Source organism: Cataglyphis hispanica, chromosome 1 (assembly GCF_021464435.1).
Source record: "Cataglyphis hispanica isolate Lineage 1 chromosome 1, ULB_Chis1_1.0, whole genome shotgun sequence".
Lineage (NCBI taxonomy): Eukaryota > Metazoa > Arthropoda > Insecta > Hymenoptera > Formicidae > Cataglyphis > Cataglyphis hispanica.
Window position 1 is genome coordinate 17,164,762 of NC_065954.1, and position 23,333 is coordinate 17,188,094.

A 23,333-nucleotide genomic window follows, 5' to 3' on the forward strand; every position below is an offset into this window, starting at 1 on the left:
CGTTTATAGGCCGACTTATCTCTCTTTCTCCATTCTCTCTCTCTCTCGCTTCCCTCTCTCTTTCGATACAACTAAAGTGGTGGTAATAAAAAAAAATCACTGATCGCTCGTATAAAAAGTGATACGGAGAAGACACACGCTCGCGATAAAAAACAATGCCATGTACGTTTTTCCTTTCTCATCGTACATATCGAGTAATATTGCAAATATCAATGTCAAAATAATTAAAGAAATTCTTTGCGATTTTACATTCAGATATTTTCATGAAATGGCATTTCGAAAAGATGATAATCAGTCTCAATTTATATTTATATATTTTTAAAAAATAAAAAATTCTCTGAAAAATAAAAAAAAATGAAGAAGGGAAATTTATTTCAAAAAAGTAGAAAAGTTGAATTCAGCACTCTATCCAATTTTATTCACATCTAATTTGCCTTTTATTATTTCCGTGCTCTAAAATATAATGCTGCAGCCTATATATTACGGTGAAAATCTATTGTTGAAACGGAACCAGAGTTAGTGCTTGCAGCCGCAAATCTCTTATCGGGAACAGTGCAATCGATTAATATTCCGCGATTGCATCGTCTCTATCATTCCACTCGAGCTGGCTTCGCGAAGCGTTTCTTTTGTCCGCTTTCTCGTAAAGGAGAAAAATTTTCACAGCGATTACGCGAGAGACATACGGCTTGATTCGAGATGAGAGCGACGGGAAAGGGGGAGAACGCGCGCGCGCGGAAACGTGAAGGGGATGATGATGAAGGGGAAATTGGTTTTGCATTACAAAGCCGGTGGTCCGTGACAATGAGGCGCTCCGTAAGCGCGAGTACGCATGCGCTCATTCGCTCTATGAATTATCCAATTACATTATTATCCGAGGCCGTCCTCGTCGATCGGGACGCGAGATGCAGGGACGCGAGCGATTCGTTAAATTCGATATCCCGTCGATTTTCGCGCGAAACGAAATTTCCTTCGCTTCGGCGCGATCCCGTTTCACGGGGCGTTCCGCCGATAAAATACGCGAGAACAATGGGTATTTGGAAATACGATCTTACAAAAGGATAATATCGCGTACCCCAGCCTCTCTCGCAAGCGTACACGCATAAAATAAAAGCTCGCGGGAGATATGGAACATTCGACGATAAAGAATTGGATTGTTCAGCTGGTAATTTGCGGATGCATGATTAAGAAGACGGTAATAATTCCGCGATTGAAAATTACTCACATACAAAATGTTTTATAGCAATAGAGGCTCTTTTTTATTGGAATTATATTATCATATCATAAATACGTATATCTCTTATGTATTATTTCTACTTGCAATTAGTTATTGATTTTATTGTGCTTTCATATATATTATTATGTCATCATATATACTATGTGTGATATTTATATATAAATTTTGTTATATACGCATTATTAATAGCACATATATTTAATAAAAAAATGATAAAAGAATTTTAATTCAGAAATGTCTCCGGGATACTGATTTATTTTTATCAAATGCATAAGCGATTTACGAATGCTATTCCGAGCATATATCTTTATATTTTCTTGCAAATTCGACCCATCACACAAAAGAGTCTTCGCCGCGGGCTACGAGATTTCCCTTTGCTCGCATAATCCATTTCGTTCTTCCTCCGTACAATCGAAAACGCAACACGCTATGCGACCTTAGGATTTCGATATGTATGTCCTATAAAACGCGGAGCGCCTTAGGAAAATCCTGGAAGGTGAAACGAACGGCGGAAGCGTAGCGGAGACGGGAAGTGGAAAGAAGCGATCCAGACTTTTCAATATCGGGCCAAGACACGTGCTTGCTGGACCGTGACAAGCATCGGCGACATAATAAAGTCTGGATAAACGAACAGGCCATCTCGTCACGACGATAGAGTTTGAAAGTTTTGCCTCGTGCTCGAGCTTCCTCGCCTATATCTGCCAGTAAATACTTCTAAATATAGATGAAGGCTCGATGCTAAACGCATTATTGAGGCACGAATAGTTAAAAGTAGTAACAAGACCGCATATATACATATATCCCAGTGGATAATTTTTTATAAATTTTTATAAATGGATTTTATTCTAATAGAAAATGTCGATTTAAAAGGGATATTTCCGATTTGAGTCTTTGAAAGTGTATTGTATCAATATAATATTACTAAATTTCAGTATATGTATTGAAAAAAATGAAAAAAAAAATAAGAAGAGACGCGATCAATTCCATTGGCCGTCCTTTGAAAAATCATACTCTCCATATATATATATATATATATATATATATATATATATATATATGCATATATATGCATATACCGTCATTCTTTCCGCGGGATATTTGCCGCTTCGTTGGTTCTGTTTGATGAACGGATTCTCGGTGGATGTCGGTGGAGGATATGCGGAGAGGAAAAATAATAAAAATAGCGGTCTTGGGCTTTCGAGGTGAACTCGTCTGGAATCTCGTTCGAACTGCCGATATTCTCCATGTCGAGAGACGCTCGGACGCGGAAACGACAAACGAATGAGCTACCTAAGTATGCACGATATCGTTATCCAATGTCTGTCATTACACGATGTCACGCGATACGCGAAAAAATATTCGCGGGAAATCTTAGAATTCACAGAACTCTCAGTATTCCGGAATAAAAAGGAAAATCATTATTGATAGCTTAATATTTTTGTGGAATATTAACTGGCTACAATATAATTAATTCGCAAAATAATAATAATAATTACATTTCAACATATATTCTTTCTCTATTATAATGTATATAGCTACTTATTTTATGAGTAATTGAAAATAATTGCAATGCTACAGAATAATTGATTAATAACTATAATATTAATAAATTAAGTCATATGTTATTTAGTTACAGTTGTTTCAGTTAGTTTCTGAATTATTTCGTATTTCTGTGATTTCGTATTTCTCATGATCCTCTGTCGGATATTATATACGACATTCTGTGTACAGCTGCTGTTCCGACGTTTGTTATACAATGGCTCTTTACGATATAACGTTATTCCGGTGGCGGCAGCCGGTTATGCATAAGGCAGGTCAGGAGATACGACTAACGTGCGATTCGAAACGCGGCGCAACATGCATCAAATGCATGTTACACGCGAGTCGCGCATCGATTTTGATTCATGTTTGATACGTGTTGCGTCTCAAGCCGCGCCACGAATTTCCGCGCTTGCTTTAGTGTCTGCGCGAGTCTCATGCTTCGCATAAATTGCGTTTCAATAATCGCTTCAATAAGATATTTAAATTTTTTATCAAAAAACACCATCATTTTCTCTCGAGCGAGTGATTAGTTGGAAGATGATTGCACTGACGGGACAGAATATTTATCTCTATTCAAAGATTGAAATTTGAGAGATTAAATTATTCTTAAATTACTATCAATCATCTAATTAATAATCTCACGCGTTCTTTGAATAATTCAGTTAATTATTCATGACTGCGAGAGAAAATTTTTCTTTTTATCCTATCAAAATGCGGGCTTAAGAGCATCATCGAGTCATCTCTATTAAGGGCGATAAACACGTTTATGGTGCTCGCTTTCATGGATAACCATTTTTAATCGGCTGTTAAACGCGGATGGCTATATTTATGAGGCGTGAGAATCAAAGTGTGTGCAACCGAGGCAAATACGTAATATTCCACAATGGGGCACGACAAGTCGGGCAATCCCCCAGAGTGACCGCTGAGTGTCGAGCCGTGTTCTCACGACGAGATCTGTTCTCATCGTGCTAATACCGCCGCGAACGGTCTTAGCATAAACATCGCTCCATCGTCCCAGAGCTTTCGACCGTGAGCGAAAAAGCGATCAGGCTTTCAAATAATCAAACAACGTTTCGCTCTTTTTCATTCCATTTGGATGTCAATCTTCCAGGTATTGGTGAAGCTATTATTTTAAGTCCACTTTATTTTCGAAAGAGAAAACGTGAAAAAGAACTTATTCAAAGAGAATAAATAAATATGACGAAAGAGAATTCTCTTTTTCTCTCATTCTTTACTCTAAGAGTTTTTTAAAGATTTAAGGTTTATCACAAAGTTTTTCTTAAAAATAAAATAAGACGCAATGTTTTTTTTCGACTATATATAAAGTATAGATTGTGTTTGGTAAATTATTTTTTTGAAAATTGATTTTCTAAAAATATAAATTTATTTAAATATGTAATCGCGTTAAACGTGATATATGGGCAACAAGTTTATTTCAAACACATTTCGTGCATACGAAGAACACGTTATTGTTTTATCAATGCGCAACCGCAATTATTCATCGGAAACATGTAATACAATGATGCTGTTATTACTATGCTATATCTAAATAAAGGAAGCGTTAAGAAAAGCGGTCGGCATGTTCGCCGCGTTTGCGACTATCGCGCGCCGAACGTAAGTCAAGGCGGAAAGAATCGTCGCTGCGCGAATACGCGGCGATAAATAAATTAGACGCGACGCTAATTGACAAATTGCTAATCCTCCAGGCCATTACGGACGCGCCCGCAATGGTAACAAATGCGAGTAATAACGTCGGCCGACCGACATTGTACACGAAATACGGAGATCCCGCGCCGCATTATTACCCTACGAGATTCAGCGAGATTCAAAAAGTCGAGTACTAATTAAAGTAATTTGTTAATAAAAAAAAAATATAAAAATGATATGTAATAGCTTATCATTTTACCATCAATAGTTATTAAACAATTTTATATTTTTCGAATTTTTTCTACAAGCTTTTTAGTTTCTTATTTTTCAGTTACATAAAAAAATTATTATTTATTAAATTTTTAAATCTTCCTGAATTTTTAAATATTTCTTTTTAATCTCGAATAAACACATATAGTTGCTATGTAATTATCAATTCGATTGCAAATGCGCATCGCGGTGAAAAAGTCTAATAAAATAAAGCAAATTATTTTTTCCCATGAACTTTGCTGAATAAACAAAATACTCGCAAAACTTTGCCGACCATATCCCCCTACCCTTCTTCGCGAACGAAATTGTCCAATAAGTCGACTGTTTTCTTACTCGGAACTTCGTTTTTCCGACTGCGATGGTTTATTGGCCTTTTCTCGACGAAAAGGCTAATGTAGCACCGCTGACATATCAGCCTGCCAAGGACCCTAAGCAAGAACAATACTCTTCCGTCTCGGCGTTTCTCTGTCTCATTCTTTCCATCCATCGAAAGTATGTTTATGGACACCCCTCTGTGATGGCGCCATTCTTTCCGCCGAGGGAGACGGAACTTTAATTGATTTCCAAAATCAGTGAATAAAAATAATAAATACGCAACGAGCAAATAATAGTTATTTCCATAAATATTATATATACAATATTTACAATTAAAGGTCAACTATTGTATCTTTTTTTTTAATTAATAATTATTAAATAATAGATTATTTATTGAACTTATTAGAATCCATTTTTGATCAAAAATTAATGTGAGCAAAATTCTGTTGAGTTTAAATTCTTTTTCACAAAAAATTGTAATATCTAATGTATAAAATATTGTAAATTGGAATACGTGATTTTGGCACATTCCGTATCATACATCCTATTGCGTTCTGTCTGTTTCTACTTTTCGCATTGCATATGACTGCTCTGTTTGGTCCATATTTCACTGGCTCAGTGATCCCCGAGTGTATATCGCGGAAATGCATGGCGCAGGCAATTCATCGACGCGATCGTGTCTTTGCGAGAGAGATGCGAAGAAAGCAGAAAGAAATCGCGAATTGCGCGTAGAATCGTAAAACGCGCATCTTGCACGCTCCCTGCATCGATACCTTTTCTCGCCATTTCGAGGAAATGAGGATGAGTCTGACATCGAAATTCGATTGGCAAAAGGCTCTCGCACGAAATTGAACTTCAGGCAGGGACGAATCTTGAAAAGGCCATCCCTTTGAGGATTTCGTTATTTTTAAAAATATTTTAACTCCATCGACACTTAATAGCTAGCTCATAAATATTTTATTTAAATGTACAAGCACAGGAAAGCAAAAGAAAAAAGTGTGATTTAAATGTTAAATAATATGAATTATACATTTATATATAGATTAAAAATATTATAAATAATGAGGATACTTAATGTCACAATTAAACAAAAAAAGAGAAAAAAAAAGATTGGGTCCTTATCTTTTAAACATGGTTGCATGTTTTTCATTTGTTAAGACGAAATTAATAGCGTTATCATTATAAAAGCTTTCTTTTTCCTTAATCTCAAGGGTCGTAAAGGTAGAATAATATTTTCATTTGACATGTAGATTAGAATCTAGGAAAGAGAAGATTAATTCTGAAAATCGTTCTCCCTGGAGATCTCTCGGGTCCGTCCCTGTGCTCGGAGAGCTGGTGAACTTTCTGCTTGCGATGCTCCTGGGAGGAGTGCCGGACAGCTGATAACGATAAGGAAACCGCGAACCGCGTTTACAATCGTATTCATGAGAGACACGTGGGACTGTCATAAAAACGCGACTGGATCCACAAGATTGTCAATGGCATTATGCGATTTATCCACAAGATTGCCTATGGCATTGGGTAATGTAATCTATTTCACCTGAAATTCACAATATACGTCAAATAAATTTAAAGACGTGGCATCAGTTCAATATTTTTAATGCTATAAGTGTAAAGATTTTCATCAATATTTAATTTTTAATTGTATAATAGTATTGCGATAAGAAATTATATTATATTTTACTATAATTATATTATAATTATATTTTATCAATTGTAAACATCACTTAAATGTAAATCTATTTAGTTTAAATATTACAATTATTTTACTTTGCATTTTAAATAAAAATAGATAGATTTTTATGTTTTTTATATCTATATTTTCTAAAATTTATTTTATTTATTTATTTAAAATTAATTTTTCTTTATCCGTCAATTAATTACATTTTTACGTTACAACTGTAACAGATTTGTGTATGTAAATTTATTTTATTATTATATATATTTTCCTGCGGGACTATTTTTACGGTTCTAATAAACAATTCAATGATGAATAACGCGAAATAAAAAGATCTGTTTACTATGCACTGTATTTGATTACACACTGATACTTTTTCATTGCGAGATTTTGCCGTAATATTTTCCACGTTATTTTCATTGGATTCATCGATAAAGTTGTCACCGTGCAGCATGATTGCTGTTCTGTCGCACTTTTCCCTCTCGGAAAAAAGGAGAGAATTTACAAAAGCATATTTTTTATTCTACCTTTATAATTCTTCCTATCGTTTTTATTATTTTTTTATCAATTTTTTAATTATTATATTTTTCATATTGCGAAATATCATAAAAAAAGTTCTGATTTATTTTAAATTACTTTTATAGAAAAAAATTAAATTTTGCCGAGTCATCATTTTAAAAATTTTATGAGTATAATAAAATTCATTTAAAAAATATCGAGAAATATTATGTTAACCGTCAGAAGACAGTCCTCTTTTTATTTTCCGATATTTTAATCGCTGAAAGACGACACCGCGTCTTTACCGCGATTAACAACCAAGCTCCGCGTACGTTTTCGTGAATGCGGCTTTAATCGGTAACTCTATCTCACGAGTCGCACGAGATAGAGAAGAAACTTTTCGATCCTGTGGAATATACACAGGAATGTAAACAGGGCGCGACCCTGTGATCCTTCGGGATCTGCCGAGGTATACTCAGTTTCGGAGGATTACTAAAGCTGCAAAGGATTACCCTAGCATCTGGAGAAATGGCTGATGCGACTTAACGCGACACCGAGATCTTCCACCTTGCTTTCAGATATCGAGGCAGATTTCAATATTTGATTATCGAGCTCTTCCTCCTGAGCAGTTTTTTCTCTCCATCTCTCACCCGATATATGAATTTTTTTTAAATAAAAAATTATGTATACATAAAATAAAAAATCTCGAAAATGTGAGTACTTATATAATTTTAAAGATCACTGTAACTTTAAATTCTCATCATATTTTATATATCAAATATATGTGAGAAATAAAAAATAAATACCTAAAGAAAAGATCTCGTTATTATTATAAAATATTAATAATTTATAAAAAAAAGTTTTTTATTAATTTCCTCTTAATAAATGTACAAGCAACGTAATATTTGAAAAAAATATATTTATTAAATATAATATTTATCATATGATAAAATCGAATGATAAAATTGGACGATACTCTCGTGTATTCTTCACAAAGAGATTGCAACTTGTGATCGTTTTTCCTCAACACCCGTCACGTAATCCAACAACTTGACAGGACAGCGCGTTCGACCGCTTTTCGAATCGGACGATGAGAATCGAAATCGACAAATATTGTCGTCACGTATCGCGCCGACGATAAGTTGCGCTCGTTCGGGCCACCCCTTCGGGCCACGCTCTCAGAAAAAACATCCACGAAAATGCAGGGTCCGCGATGGAATTTTGCCGAGGTATGAGCTTCGCGCCTTCTCGCAGTCATTCGTCGGAAACGTGAGTAAATATTGACGCTCGTGATCCGATCGTGCGTCCAGAATGAATCAGCTGTGGATGCCAATTGCCATAAATTCGCCAATAGTATACAATAGTTTTATGATCATATATAGCATATGATTATATATGTTTCAGATATGCCACGTTTTCTCTTACACACGATTGGGGAAGTGACTCAAAGTACTCATCTTTCCAAGTGAGATTGATGATCTAAAAATTCTTTATTAGATTGCAGATTTTTAACAAAATTGAGTTTAACTAGACATCAATTTAAGCAAGTTTTTTTTTACAGAGCTATCAATGAATAATACAAAATTTTATATTTTATATTTATATTTTAAATCCAAATAAAGTTTATTTCTTCAAAACTTTAGTTTAATAATTAATTAAAGTAGTGAGCAATATCTCATAATATGTATTATATAATTGCAACGGCAAAAAATTTTTTAAAGAAAGTTAAACATTGTCAAAGAGTATTCCTATTACTAAAATTAAAAGGTTTTAGTACTACAGAATTAATAGTTGATAATTAACTGATAATATTAATATGTTCTATTATTTTAGATAATGTATATAAGTAATGGAAGGGATTTTAACAATTTTAAAATCGTTTAAAATCGTCGATATAGTTTTCAGGACTTTTCAGGTATTTATTAAGAACATTTTTTGTATTCTTAACAAATTAAAACAATACTGGAAACTTTAGTATGTATAGTACAGAATATTTAAATTATTCAAATTTTCTTCCCTAAGAATGGACATTTTCCGTGATGCCCGCAGCGAAAACCGATGCCAATGACGGCTGACTGATGGAATGCGAAAGCTGAATCTCTTTCTTTCTCTTTCCCTCTCTCTCTCTCTCTCTCTCTTTCTCTCTTGTTCAACCTGAATATTGGATATCAATAACAACAGCCGAGGCTGACATCGAGAGGTTTTGTTCATTCACTTCATTCGCGAATGGGTGTACGGTCACAGTGTTGTTCCTTGCTACAGAACAATACGGGGTGTGTCAGGCAGCATGTACTTTTCTGAATCGCGAATATTAAACTGAGAGGAATGTAGTTGTATGTGATCATAGTTCTTGATTTACTAATTATTGAAAATGCTTCAATACATTAAATAAATAGAAAAAAAAGTTTAATCTGTAATTTTGCTGATATAATTTTAATATAAAGCTTAATTATTTTAGTAAAAATTAAAAAATCATTATTTGACAGAATTTAATTTAATGAAATTACTAATAAAGAAAAATCGACTTTAAATTAATAATAACTTATAGATGAAAAATGCAGCAAACTTTTATGACATTCTATGTAAGATATATTCTTTATTTGTATATTTTTTGATTAATATTTATTACAATATCAGTAATTGTTATTCTTTTTATTTCCACAAACGCGCAATAACTATAGACAATCTGTATTCGAACACTAACTTGCTACAGAAATAGAAGACGAAGAGAGCAATCGGAAGAGAGCAATCGGAGGAAACGAGCAATTCCGAATAGTTGAGAGAGGGCTATTGGTGTAAGACCCGAGTAAGTTTGTAATAACCATGTCAAATAATTGAACGGCCGAGCAGAGATGAAGACGGTATGCAGCATTTATCGTGTTTCGAAGTTATCGCCTTCGAAGTAGAATTGCTGCTCGCAGAGGACGCGACTCGATTCATTTAATATTGCATCCTCTACAAGTAAACTCGATCAAATACTATCGTCTAACTCGTTTGATGCTACGCGAGATTTTCAAGAGAGGAATCTATCTTTGAGAATATGTGATTCGTGCGATTTTAAATAGATAATAAATGGATAATAAATCCAATTATAAAGTTGCGGTGATCTTGATAAAACAGAAATCATGAAGATGTTTTAGAAGTTAGAAGAAGAAGAGCAGAGATGTGTACCTTATTAATTATTATTATTGTAATTTATGTTATTTCTATTATCATTAAAATATTGTAACAGCAGTATAAGAATGATTTTTTATTTAATTTAAAAAATTTGTATGACTTTTATAATTTTTTATAAAAATATTAAATTAAACGAATATTTTTTAATGTCACTTGTTTTCTTTTTTTTAATCTTTTAAATATTTTATTTGCAAAATCCGATTTTTTTTACGCTTCTAATAATGTGCATGCAATAAATAATAAATATCTATAAACAATCTGATCTATAAACAATTGATTTATAAAAATGCGACATGCCTCGTTTGTCCACTCGCTGTCACGCGGCTAGATCTCGCGCAATGTGGCAAGAGACGAGAGCCTGGCGATAAACTCCCACGACAAACAGTACCGGCATTTGGGCGATATATCATGCAGCCGCGAGTCATAAACGCGAAACTTTCGCAAAAACGGCGAACATTCGCAAAATGTCTCGAAGCAGCAGACAACGGCGGCTGCGTTGCGGCGGGTCACTGTACTATATATATTATACGTAATATCGTCGAAGTTGGTGATGAATTGCGGTGGATGGGGGGCGAGCTGTCTAGCGCGGTCGACATTAGCTCGCACTCGCCCGAGATAACATAGTTAACGGGCAACTTTGATCTACGATTCCGAATGACTATCTAGTCCGTCCCGCGCATCCGGCACTTCGATCTGCGAGGCCGAGTTCTCCAAGATTCCATTACAAACGACGATAGCGGAATCAATATTTAAATTTCTAATGGCAACGGCTCCCGTCGATGAACGCGATCGCGAAACGCAGGCCGCCTGATAAAATGTGTCGAGTTGCGGAATCCATTTCCGGAGTGCAAGCTTTGGCAGGGAGAGATTGAAGCAGATGATGCACTTACCTGATACATGTAAAGGTAGGCTATCACGGACGGTGAAACCACAGAATCCAATCTAAAATACGTGATCCGCCTGAAAAAAAATATAATTATAAAAGAAAAAATACAAAAAGATAAATTAAAAAATAAGACACATAATAAAAAATGTATAAAAAAGTAAATAAATAAAAAAAAAAAAATACAAAAGCAAGAAAAATAAATATAAAAATAATATAATGCATAATATTTTTCTTTACATTTATCTCAAATGTTCGTATTTTTGTCACGATAACTTTTTTCGGTACATTCTCGTCATCGGGAAAGAGAGCCACCCTCTTCCAGATGAACAAAAAATTTAGATTAGAAGCGGAAATATTGCTGGTGAACCGGGGGATGATGTTGAAACGACAAAGGCCGTCGCGTCGGCTCGGTAATAAAGACGGCGAATTAAGGATCCCGGCATGTAAATTGTCGTTGATATGATTTACCGGCAATTTGAATGAAGAGCGGGCATGGGCCATGATGTCGGTTAGCATAGATTTGAATAAATTGTGAGTTACTACGACGTCATTAAACTCAGCGAATCTTTTTACAAGCTACTTGTTTGAGCGAATACCCCGTAGTTATTATCGGGCCGTACTTTCCCTTTCCCGTGCCCTCTCTCTTTTTTCGCCAAAGTAGTTGATTAGAAACGGAATAAAAATCACATTCCAGATAAATGCGCAATATTTTATTATTATTAATACTAGTTTTGATGTCTTGTTTCGATGGGTCCGTGTATAAAACCAATTATGACTCGATAAAATCTATTGATTATCACATGAATTATGTGACATGTGTTTTTTTACATATTTTTATTACGTATACGTGTTTATATTGCACGTAAATTTGGAGAATAGTAATAATTAATATAATAATATCCTAGATATAAAAAAACTTTTAAATGTAATAATTTACAATAGATTATTATATTTCCTGGTTTTTCATACACATATATAATTCTATATATCTATAATTATAATTAAGTTTTATGTATAATTTATATCTTATATAAAATCTTATATATAATTTTATATCAGTTTTATATATGTACATTATACATCGATATAGTTCTTAATATATTCAAGCTTTTCATTTTGCACAATAATACGTTTGTTGTCTTGTTTAACAAGATAAATATGAAATCTTGTATAAAATAATCCGAGTTTCGTTGTCCAAAAAGTGTGATAAAATCACACATTCGCAGACTTTTAAGAATCTACTGCTGCTAGTATCGCTGAAGAGTTAAAAGCCATCACGGTTACGTAGCACGCGTCGTTCCCGACGAAAGATTGGACTGGACAGACGGATGAAGGCTGGAGTTAGCCATCATTCCGAGGTAGAATTGTGCGTGGATCAATAAATCGCGCGGATGCGGGGAACGTTCGAATGGCGAATAAAGAGAGTCCTCGCGGCGGTCAGAAACAATGAATGATTTCGACGGCCAAGACGATACTGACGATGATTGGCGATTTGCGCAATGGTCTGTTTAAACTCGAAGCTCAGTTTAATCCTTCTTACGACTCGCCCCGTAAATCGATTAACTCGTGAACGCTATTACGAGACTTGGGATTGAAATTCTTCCATAGTAATACCAATTACCGTTCGATCAGTTCTCTCTCTCTCTCTCTCTTTCTCTTCCGCACGCGTGCGTAACAATCAGATTAAATTAAGAATCTGTCGTATCGATCGACAGAATATCGAAGCAAAAAATAAGGATTTCTTTTGCACCAGAATTTATCGTAAACGTATAGGTAAATTAAAAAGGTAAATTTTTATTTCTGTATAAAAAGCTTAACAGTAAAAGAAAATTATTTTGTTGCACCAGCAATAATCAAGAAATTTATTGGATAGAAATATAAATTGCATAAAAAGAAACGACACGCGACTCAAATATTTATGGAGAAAATATTGGCTCTGCAAATTTTGGTAACTGAGATTTACATTTCTCTGTCACGGCGATATTTTGATAACTTTATGCAAATGGCTTCTCGAATATCTGCGAGATGGCAATTTTCCTATAGAAGGAGCACTTTGAGGAGAGATATCGCTATAATTTTCACACGCTTGTGCGTATAAATTTTCACGCTCGTGTCGCTGCGTTGTGAGTCACATTGCAAACAATTTCACCCGATTATCCTGTGAAAATCGCAACAAGAGTGCTTGCGGTCATTTTATGGAACTTATCAGTTAGCTGTGATCTTGGTATTTCTTATTAAGGCGTCGAGACAACTCGACGCCTTAATAAGAGAAGTATACACATTCGCGCTCTCGGCGATCGTTAAAAAGATAAATGTGATCTATGCGATCGTTTCATCATCGGAAATGAAAGAAAGTCCGAAAAAATGTAAACTTTGGCGGCATTTTTTGAAATTTTTAGAATACAAAAATTCAAAGTTTTACAACATCTCTCGTATATATTCTTTGTCTCTCTCTCTTTTTCTTTTCTTTTATTAAATATGTATATAAAAATGAGAGAAAAAAAAAAGAAAGACTAGAATATACGAGACAATTATTTATATAGTTGAGAGTGATGAACAAATATAATGTACACATCACGAATATACACAACTCTGTGCGACAATATGTGAAAGTTGTGCGTGTTATATTTGCCGTACATCATCTTTCACGTGAACTCTCCTCTATTGCGGTTTCCGCTTGTATTCTCGACGGATCTCCGCGGAACAGTGTGTGCAAAATTGCACCGCGTTGCATTATTACGCGGATTCGCTTTTGCAGTCAACAGTCCCCCTTCTCTCTACTCGGCTTCGTTAGATTCAACTTCGCCGACGTACGGCGCGTCCCGACCCTCATCAGAAACGTTATGTACTCGTGTCTCTATTCGTTGTATTCCGATGGGAAGCTGTAACTCTTGCTTCGACGAATTTACAGCAACACGACAATATATACAGCGATGTATAAACTTGATGTATATATATTTAACTCTTGACAGTATACGATAGAATTCCGCAAAAACATTGTTGTTTTAACCTGATAAACCTGATACAAGAGCAATGAATGATAAAATGTCACAGTTAAATAGACACAGTAGTGTAATATTTCTTACTCGACAATTCTCTAATCGAGATGTATGAAGAATAAAAAATTACTTTTCGAACAAAAACTTGTACTCTCTCTAATAATATAATTCAGAATAGAAATTATTTTAAGCGATATATAAATACAAAATTAAATTTAAATACGATAAAAATTGTATCAAATTAAATTAAAAATTTTGCTATAATTTTGCTATAATTTGGCTCGATAATTGTGTCGTATTTAAATTTAATTTTGAGTTTATTAGAAGATAGGCGGATAAATACATAAGTCGGATAGATCGGGATTAATCCTAAGAGACAACGCGGTCGACGTCTCGAGAATAGGTCGTGGATCAGCGAGATGTTACAGTCGATGCGAATAATAATAATAAGGTGATGAGAAAGCGAGCGTAGACGACGAGGCGAGACGAGAATAGAGGAACAGGAGCTTCATCCGCGTCTCCACTTCATTTGCATGGGAAAGGGGAAGGATTCGGCATAGATATCTCTCCCTCTCCCTGACCCAATAATACGCAACTGGCCAACCAAACGGTTGCAATTCAATTATGCGAATGTAGTCGATCGCTAACTCAAGCCCGGAGACAAGCGAAACGTAATAACCAAACAATAGAGAACCTCTATCTGCAGATCCTCAAGATTCTCTATGATATTGATAAATATGTCGCTATTATAAGGGGGAAGAAAGATTCATATATAATATAGTATTTATTATAGTATATTATTACAATCTTATATATTTGTAAATATATTTTAGATTAAGATTTTTTAATAATATTATACCACATACGTAAAAAAATAATTATTTTTCATATTTCGATCTTCTATAAATCTTCTATAAAGAACTTTTCGTAATGTCAAAAAAATATGGATTTTCTGAACCGTACTTGTGTTATTCGCATAAGATTAACACAACACAGAGCTAGAAAATCTCACGGTTGAAGTTCAAATCCGGACTTTGGAGCTATTTCAATCGCGGCTAGACGGGCCGCGAACGAATGGAAGTACTCAATTAATCCGACGTAGGCATTACAAACTGGTCTGGGCTATTATGGAGAAGGGAGGGAGAAAGGGAGTTAAATTGCTTTCGTACGCGGCGCGCTTATGTGGGAAATTGAAACAAAGTTCGAAATTGCGCGGCCTGCTATTATGGTTTCCGCTTAACTATTAACGCGCTCTGATGGACTAAGCGCTCGCGAAAAATCCGCATGTGAAGGGAAGAAAAATGGTAAAACAAAGATAGAGAGAGGGAGAGAAAGAAAGAGAGAAGAGAAAAACAGCAACGAGGGAGAACGCTTCAATTATCGCGCGGGAAAAAAAAATCTATTTTTATCCTCTACAAAATCGAGTATGGACCATCGCGTTACCGCCGTTGACTCCGTGTACAGACAGCGACCAAGCCCGCGGGGATTTTCGGAAAATCTGGAACACAGCCAATGGCGCAGCTTAACGTTGTCGTGCCTACACAGGAAAGAGTAGTATTCCGCTGGGCACTCGCTATTCCGAGTTTATACGCTCCACAAGGCGAGTTTTTCCATCCCGCTTTCCTCCGAAAAATTAACCGCGATGACTGTCTGTTGAGAATTAGCGTCGTTGCACTGCGAATGTAATCCGTCTGCCAGAAAATTGCAATATTAGAGTATCCGATATTTCGTTATATGCATGTATACAATATTTTAACAATTGTTTCAGAAAATATTAATTTTTGCAAAACAAATAATTCATTTTTTTTTAATTAAAAAGAGAGCAAAATTTAAAAAACATTAATTAATAAAACATTTTATTAATAATCTTAATTAAGGAAATGATAGATTTAAGGAAATGATAGATTTTTTTTTATAAAAAATGTTGCTGTTGAAAATTTGAAGAATAAAAAAACCTCTAAATTTGTTCTAACAAATTATTATTTTATTATATTTTATAAATCACCACGTATGTTACACGATGTGTGTACACATCGGGTATATATGTCACGTATCTGCCAGAGATGGATATTTTATTTTTCTGTACATGGTGCTTCAATCGTATTTTGCCATCATAAGTCGTGAGTGGTGTTTTCCTTGCGATATGAATGTTATTTCGTCAGCGAGAGCTTGGCGGTCGCGGAAAATTGAAAATATCTGCGAAATGCTAGTTATATTATTCGGAAAAAAATATCACAAAAAGAGTGGACCACGGTGATGTTGAAAGCGTTATATCGAGTCGCCCTACTTTCGAATGAATCGCGACAACGAATCCGATATGCGAGTTTCGGTCCGAGCGACGTTTACATTACAGCGGTGTTATCGGATTTCTCGCCGCCGATGTAATCGTCGCTGTAATCTCTCATATTCTCCCTGCATCTGCATATGGCTTAAGATATGTACATATATATACATACATTTATTTTGCATCAGTATATTTATCTATTAAATCAAATTTTTATCATGGATCTGTAAAGATTGAAAATGAAAACTTGTATACTCGTTGCTTAATTTGCCGATAATATTATCGAACAAAAAATAATAAACAGGTAACAATATAAATGGAATATTAAAGAATGATTTTGACTTTTTAAAAATTTATTTTTATAAAACATAATTTTTATATTAAAAATAATAAATTTGTGATCTAAAATTCATCGAGTATCTACATTATTAATTTACTATCAAATATCAAAAATATAATGAGAATTTAATATTCTCGTTTTTTTTCATTATCCTTTTTAAATTAAAAATTTAATATTCCTGTTTCTTTTTATTATCACCAAATGATATTTTTATATTAATCTTTATCTTTGATTACTGAGAAATTTTATTTCTTTCGGATTTTTATCTAACTAATTTACTTTTATAATACCTTTCAAAAATGTGTTTCCATAAGTAAATTGCGTTTGGTTTCGTGATATAAAAGAAAACCGGTCGTGAATCATCCGCCATAAGACAATGACGAGCCGTCGACATTAAAGTTGTATTATTAATCAGGGGGGGTGGATAGAAATGAAGCTCTTTGGTGCGAATATGCACGCTCACTCGGTCGGTCGTTCGTTTCATTATTGAATGCAAATAGGTTCGTTAGGGCCGGCCGTTTTTAAGTGCTCGTTGAGTCTCGACCCTCTGTCTAGCCAAGCCTCCAGAAACAATACCCTATTTCTACCCTCGAGAGAGAGAGAGAGCGCGGAAAATTACTTTGCGGAAAGTTTAGCGTGTCGTGCCGTGACAGCCAACTGTCGGAATCGGTGAAAACCGTCCTAGATCTAGCAAGTTACTTTCCACATCTGTGAGATCTTTTATATAACATATCTTAGAAACCACACACGGGTTTGACACACACAATGTTGAACAATAAATTATGTAAAAGTAGGAATCGATAAATAATTTATTACAAATCAATAAGTATTATATTACAAATTTAAATTGAAAAACATGAAAGGTTTTAAAAAGAGATATATTACAAAAAATGTTTTAAAAATTAAATATTTTATTATATATTTTTATCATTTTTATTACGTAAAAATTTTAAATACGAACAAAATAGAACTTCTTCAAGATTTCTTTAAGATTTTGAAACTTTTTTAAGATTTGTTAAAAATTCGAGAATGTGTTTGGCTTTCGGGTAGGAAAATTGCAGGAGCAAAATCGACACGCGTTATATTCTGGTGGCGTTAGAATTTAGGGATGTCGAATGCATCGTCTGCGTTATCCGAATTAGAAACGTGCTAGTCGCGTCCGAAACAATTGTCCCGTAACACCTCGATCGTGGCATAAATGGGATCTCCATTGGCGTTTCTCGTCCCTTGCTATCTATACACGACATCGAAATGCTGTCGGTTGACCAATTGAACGTGGAAACACAAACGTGATCGGCGCAAACAGAAATCAAATATGCAAAATGCATACAACAAAAAGTGATTAAGAGAAACTAAATATAAAAATAGCTTATGTGCAAGACATAAAAGAGAAGACATCTTTTATACATATATATAAATAAATAGTTATTAATTAAATAAAAAATATGAAAAAATACGTAAAGATAAAAGAATTGAAGATAAAAAAAAATTTAGAAATAAAAAAGGAATAATAAATCTAAAAAAATTTTTAACAAAATAATAAAATTAAGTTCAAGTAAAAAACTAAATTATATAAATAGTATTGTTTCCAAAGGTTTCCGGAAAAGAGCAGATTCGACGCTGATAGTAAATATAATAATCGGTGCTCATCTCGATGTCGGATATTACATCAATTACTGTAAAATTAACACGAATTATTGGAGAACGTCTCCAAAAATCGCTGACGTCGCGACAAATTTTATGGTCTAACGCCATTTGCTGTCGTCGCGCAACTTGTCGCTCGCATTGTAATTGATCGACCGCGGCAACAGGTGATTTACGATGATAATTTGGTAAATATGACAACCATTCGTTGCGTCATTTGCCGATATCGTGATAAATACGTTGTATTATCGAGGCTAATAAATTTAGTTATAAATTCGACTATGCCATTTCAGACCAACAATCTTCATGACATTAAAAAATATATAGTATCATAAATCACGAATAAAATATTAAAAAAAAAAATATCAACATTTTAAATAGTCAGAATTATATGCTAATATTATATTGGCACAATATTTTATATCTATATATAATAGAAAATTATTTTATATATTATAAATATATTATATTTTTATAAAATGTACGTTATGTTTACCGCCAAATATGAGAATATGCGGGAAAGCATCGATTTTTTTTTTAGACAAATTTTCCTGACATTTGTTCTATTTATTAGCTTCATTCTCGAAGAACGCGACATAAACGCAAGATAAACGATAGTTGAAACAGGCGACAATGGCGCAACGAGTTAGTAGGTTCATTTCAATTAGAAACAAGAGCGACAATGGATAGACGGATAGTGACAGCTTTGGCGATAGAACAATAGGAAGGCCGGCTATTTGTCATTGACAACGGATCGGATTGTTGCGGGGCGAAATTCAATCGAGCACGATGAATGTACAACGCTTGCAATAACGCGTTTAGAAAATTTGGGGTTTCTATTATTCAATCATTAAGCCATGCTAAATTGTCTTTATAATTGTACTAAAATTATAAACAAAATGTAGTAAATTAGAAACAATGAAAATAATAAATGACAGTTTTGAAAATTCATGTAATTTAATTCCTAATCATGTATATATATGTAGTTTAATCTTTTCGACAGAACAAACACATAGAGATAAAAAATTATTATTTTTTTTTTTTTTCATAAATGCTCAATTTCTAATTATAAAATTATAAAAATATATTTAATAAATCAATTTTTAAGTAGCAAAAATATAGAAGTTGAAGTTTTTGTAGACGCCCGGTAGCTAAGAGAAAATCACAGAAATCTCCGATATATCGTACCGAGATGCGTTACAGACCGTTCAACGATCCCGTCGAACGCTGCACGGTATGCCGTTTCAAATAATCAAGGGAGAGCGTATATCCGAGGCACCCTCCTTCCTGTACGTACTGCCGGACGATCGAGATGATAGCAATTTGCACTGTTCGGCCGTGCAAGGACCCGGATCGCGTCGGAAGACCCACATGAATAGGAGTGGGCGATGGAGACGCGTCCGGGCTTGTATGCGTGCCGAAGAGAGAATGGATCCCCCTCTCCTTTCTCTCTCTCTCCCCCTTTCTAATGTCCCTTACACTCACACCGGCGGCATAGTATCCGCCGTTAATGGCTACGAAAGCATGATTCGTAGTGTGGTTCCGTGTTTATGAGGCTCGTTGGTTACGAGAGGCACGAAACTTCGCTACGATGAAGAAGGGATATACATATCTCCCCGTCGAAAACGAAACAAATCATCCGAAATAAAGAATGACCGGATAGAAATATATAGTCTCAATGATATATATTGGTGAATAATTTAAATAGATGTAATGTGCGTATGAATCATTAATAATAATTTACTATAATACACAAAATTATTTTTAGTTAAGAAAAAATCAACGAGATGGAAACAAATTTATATTCTACATTATAGATAAATTATGGACAATAAAAAAATAAAAAGTATCAGTATTATATATATATATATATATATATATATATATATATATATATATATATTATATAGATTTAATTAGCTAATAAATATTCTCTTATTAATGCAAGTATATATAAATTTCAATGCGCTATAAATCAAGAAGTCTTAAGAAAGTTCCTTAATGTAATCCGCAAAATAACGTAATTACGCCAAGATTAATGATGGTTTCAAGTCTGACATAGTTTACGGAAGTTAATGCCATCGGTGATCCGATAGATACGTTATTATGCAACGGAATGTTCATTATCATCCGTGTGTTTGTATTTGAAATATCGGAACGTATCTCCGCATAAATCGATGCTGAGATAAGTTCGTGAAAGCACTTTTGTTGTCGTGAAACGTGTGTTTTACAGGACATATTTTTCCTTCTCCAGTAAAATCTCGAGCATAGATGCTGCAGGAGCGAAAACGTCGAGATAAACAAGCTTTTGCGTGTCGACATCGGTTTTGACATATTGTAAGAAAGCCATCTGGTTTCCCGGTTTCGACGGGTGATCTTTCAATGTAAGGAGGGTAAGAGTACCCCTTAAAGGAACTAATCTAAGCAAGTCTACAAGAGAAAATAATAGCTCGGTTGGGACGCAGACGTTCGCGATCATAAATAACGTATAGTGTACAAACAGTCACAACGCGCAAATGTCTTATCTACAACCACGTGTATGTGTATAAGTATATAAACGTAAATATAAACAGACGTCAAGAGAAAAGAAAAGAAACTGCAGACGGAATAAAAGAAAAGCGCGAAAGACTTTGTTGCTTTCGATCGACCTGAACTCTCCTTATTCGGTTTCCAATCCTCCCACCTTTTCTCCCGTCCTTCTTTTCACAGTAACTTTTTTATCAGTTCCGATGCACTTTCAATCACTTTCCACCAATCCTGTGAAAACTGACGATTTTTCGCATTGCACGAGATTTTTGAAAACTCATTTTTAGTTGTCCTAATCACTTAATTTAAATGTTGCTCATAATTTCACAAAAATCAATGAAACAAGCCAAAAAATTAATCTGTCATTTGAGGAGAGCCAAAAAAGTTCTCTGCAAATTATTTTGTACTTTATATAATTATATGTGTTTAGTCTTGCGTGACTTTTTCAATGTCAAGTATGATAAGCCATTTAAATTATTCACATATTCTACTCGATAATATCTTCTTCACACACACACACACACACGTACACGACATTATATTTTTTAAATATAAATATGATGATTGTTTAACGAATTTCACAGCCGAATTTTAACAAACTATTATATTTTAGTGACACTAAATTTTATTCATAAATGACTGACAGTTTTCTTTTAGCTATCGAAGAAATCGTTTCCGAATTATTGCTGACAATAATCTTGATATTGCCACGTCCATCATCGCCGCGGCATCATAGTTCTCCGCAGAAAACTGCAAATGGACGAATCATGTGGATAGCGATGCGTTAGCAATTTCGACATGGGTGTATCGAGAAAAATGTCGAATGTCTGGGGACGCGGATGATCGGACGCGCGAATGTCTGTCGTGCGCTAGAGACATGTACCTTTATCAACATATTTTACGCGAGAATTGAAGGAGCCGCTGCGTGCACGGCTACGAGAAGACCGACGATAACTGCGGACAAGGGGAACGTTAGACTCTACGTACCGTGGGAAATATCAGTGAGAGCTACATGCGCTGCTAGCATCGCGGGTTCGCATCGATCAAGCGCGACAACTTTCGCTACGTGGTCGTCGAAGTTTGTGATGGGGGTGGTTAAGATGACATCGAGCCATCTCCCTCTCTTCCCTCCCCCCCCATCCCTCCTATTCCGACTTTAATCCATAACGCTAATGGAAGCTCCAATTAAACTGATCAATGCACGAAGTACACGATAGATAGATAGAATGACGGGCCAATCGGAACTCATGCGAAAACTCGATTTTCTCCTCAAAGAATATGTTTTTAAATTTTTTAATTATCAGTTACTTAATTTTCTTAAGATTAATATAAGTATATTAAAAAATATAAGTACATTAAAAAATAATAAAAAAAAATAGGAATCGATAAAAATATAGAAAGATATATATAATTCTCAAGAAATATCTAAAAATTTCTTTTTTTTTAAATTTTCTTTTATAATATATTTTCTTTTTAAAGCAAAATGTATAAGTAACTCGCATTAAAGTAATCTTCTTTCGTTTCGCTAACTAATCGAAGTTCGATCTAATCTTTACGAATCTTTTTGCGAATTGAATTCGAAGCTAGCTAGACGTTAAATAGTTCTTTGTTAAGAGACTTCGATTGAATATAGTCATCCGATAAATTGATTGCACGAAATCGCTAAAAGAAGAGAAAAGGTTCGGCGAAACTTAAAATACTTGCAGATGGTTTCGAGTCTTGCGCGACGATAAAAAGTCCGATGCTGTCGTCGTGCGTTCGTGTTAACGTTTGTGTAACAAGTCTCGTCGAAACTTCGCAACAGTACATTTTTTTTAATCAGTATCCAAGTTGAAGGAAACGGGAGATTGAGAACTCGTTCGCCAGTTTCGTTTGAGAATAAATTAACTGGAGAGAGAAAGAGAAAGAGCAGCTATGCTGGTCGACAAATTCGAGCGAGTTGGCTAAAGTGCACGAAATCACTTTCATAAATCAAAGGGAGCAACGTTGATCTCTCTATCGAGAAAGGCTTCACGAGCGCTGCAAAACAGCTTGCTTTGAGAGCGCGATGCTCGTCGCAATTAACCTTCCAGCGGTCGCGCTACTTCGGGCGAATAGTTTGGTTATACAAAGTACACCGAGTGTATTTCTGAAAAAAAAAGAAAAAAAAAATGTTTATCTTCTTAATTCTCATATAATTAAAATTTTTTCGCTTCTCAAAATAAAATTTTTTTTATATTTTATAAATAAAATATATATCTTACGGTCGAATAAAATTTTTAAAAATAAAGAGTAAATGAAAATTACAAGTTAA

At 34.5% G+C, this 23,333-nt stretch overlaps 1 protein-coding gene across 1 annotated transcript in view; it reads right to left on the bottom strand.

Moving 5' to 3' along the window:
* Positions 1 to 23,333, bottom strand: part of LOC126858986 (outer mitochondrial transmembrane helix translocase-like) — a 96,242-nt gene that overhangs the window by 39,876 nt on the left and 33,033 nt on the right. The window contains exon 2 of the mRNA XM_050609814.1: positions 11,252 to 11,321. The gene's annotated coding sequence lies outside the window, so the exon portion shown is untranslated. The remainder of the gene's footprint in view (positions 1 to 11,251; positions 11,322 to 23,333) is intronic.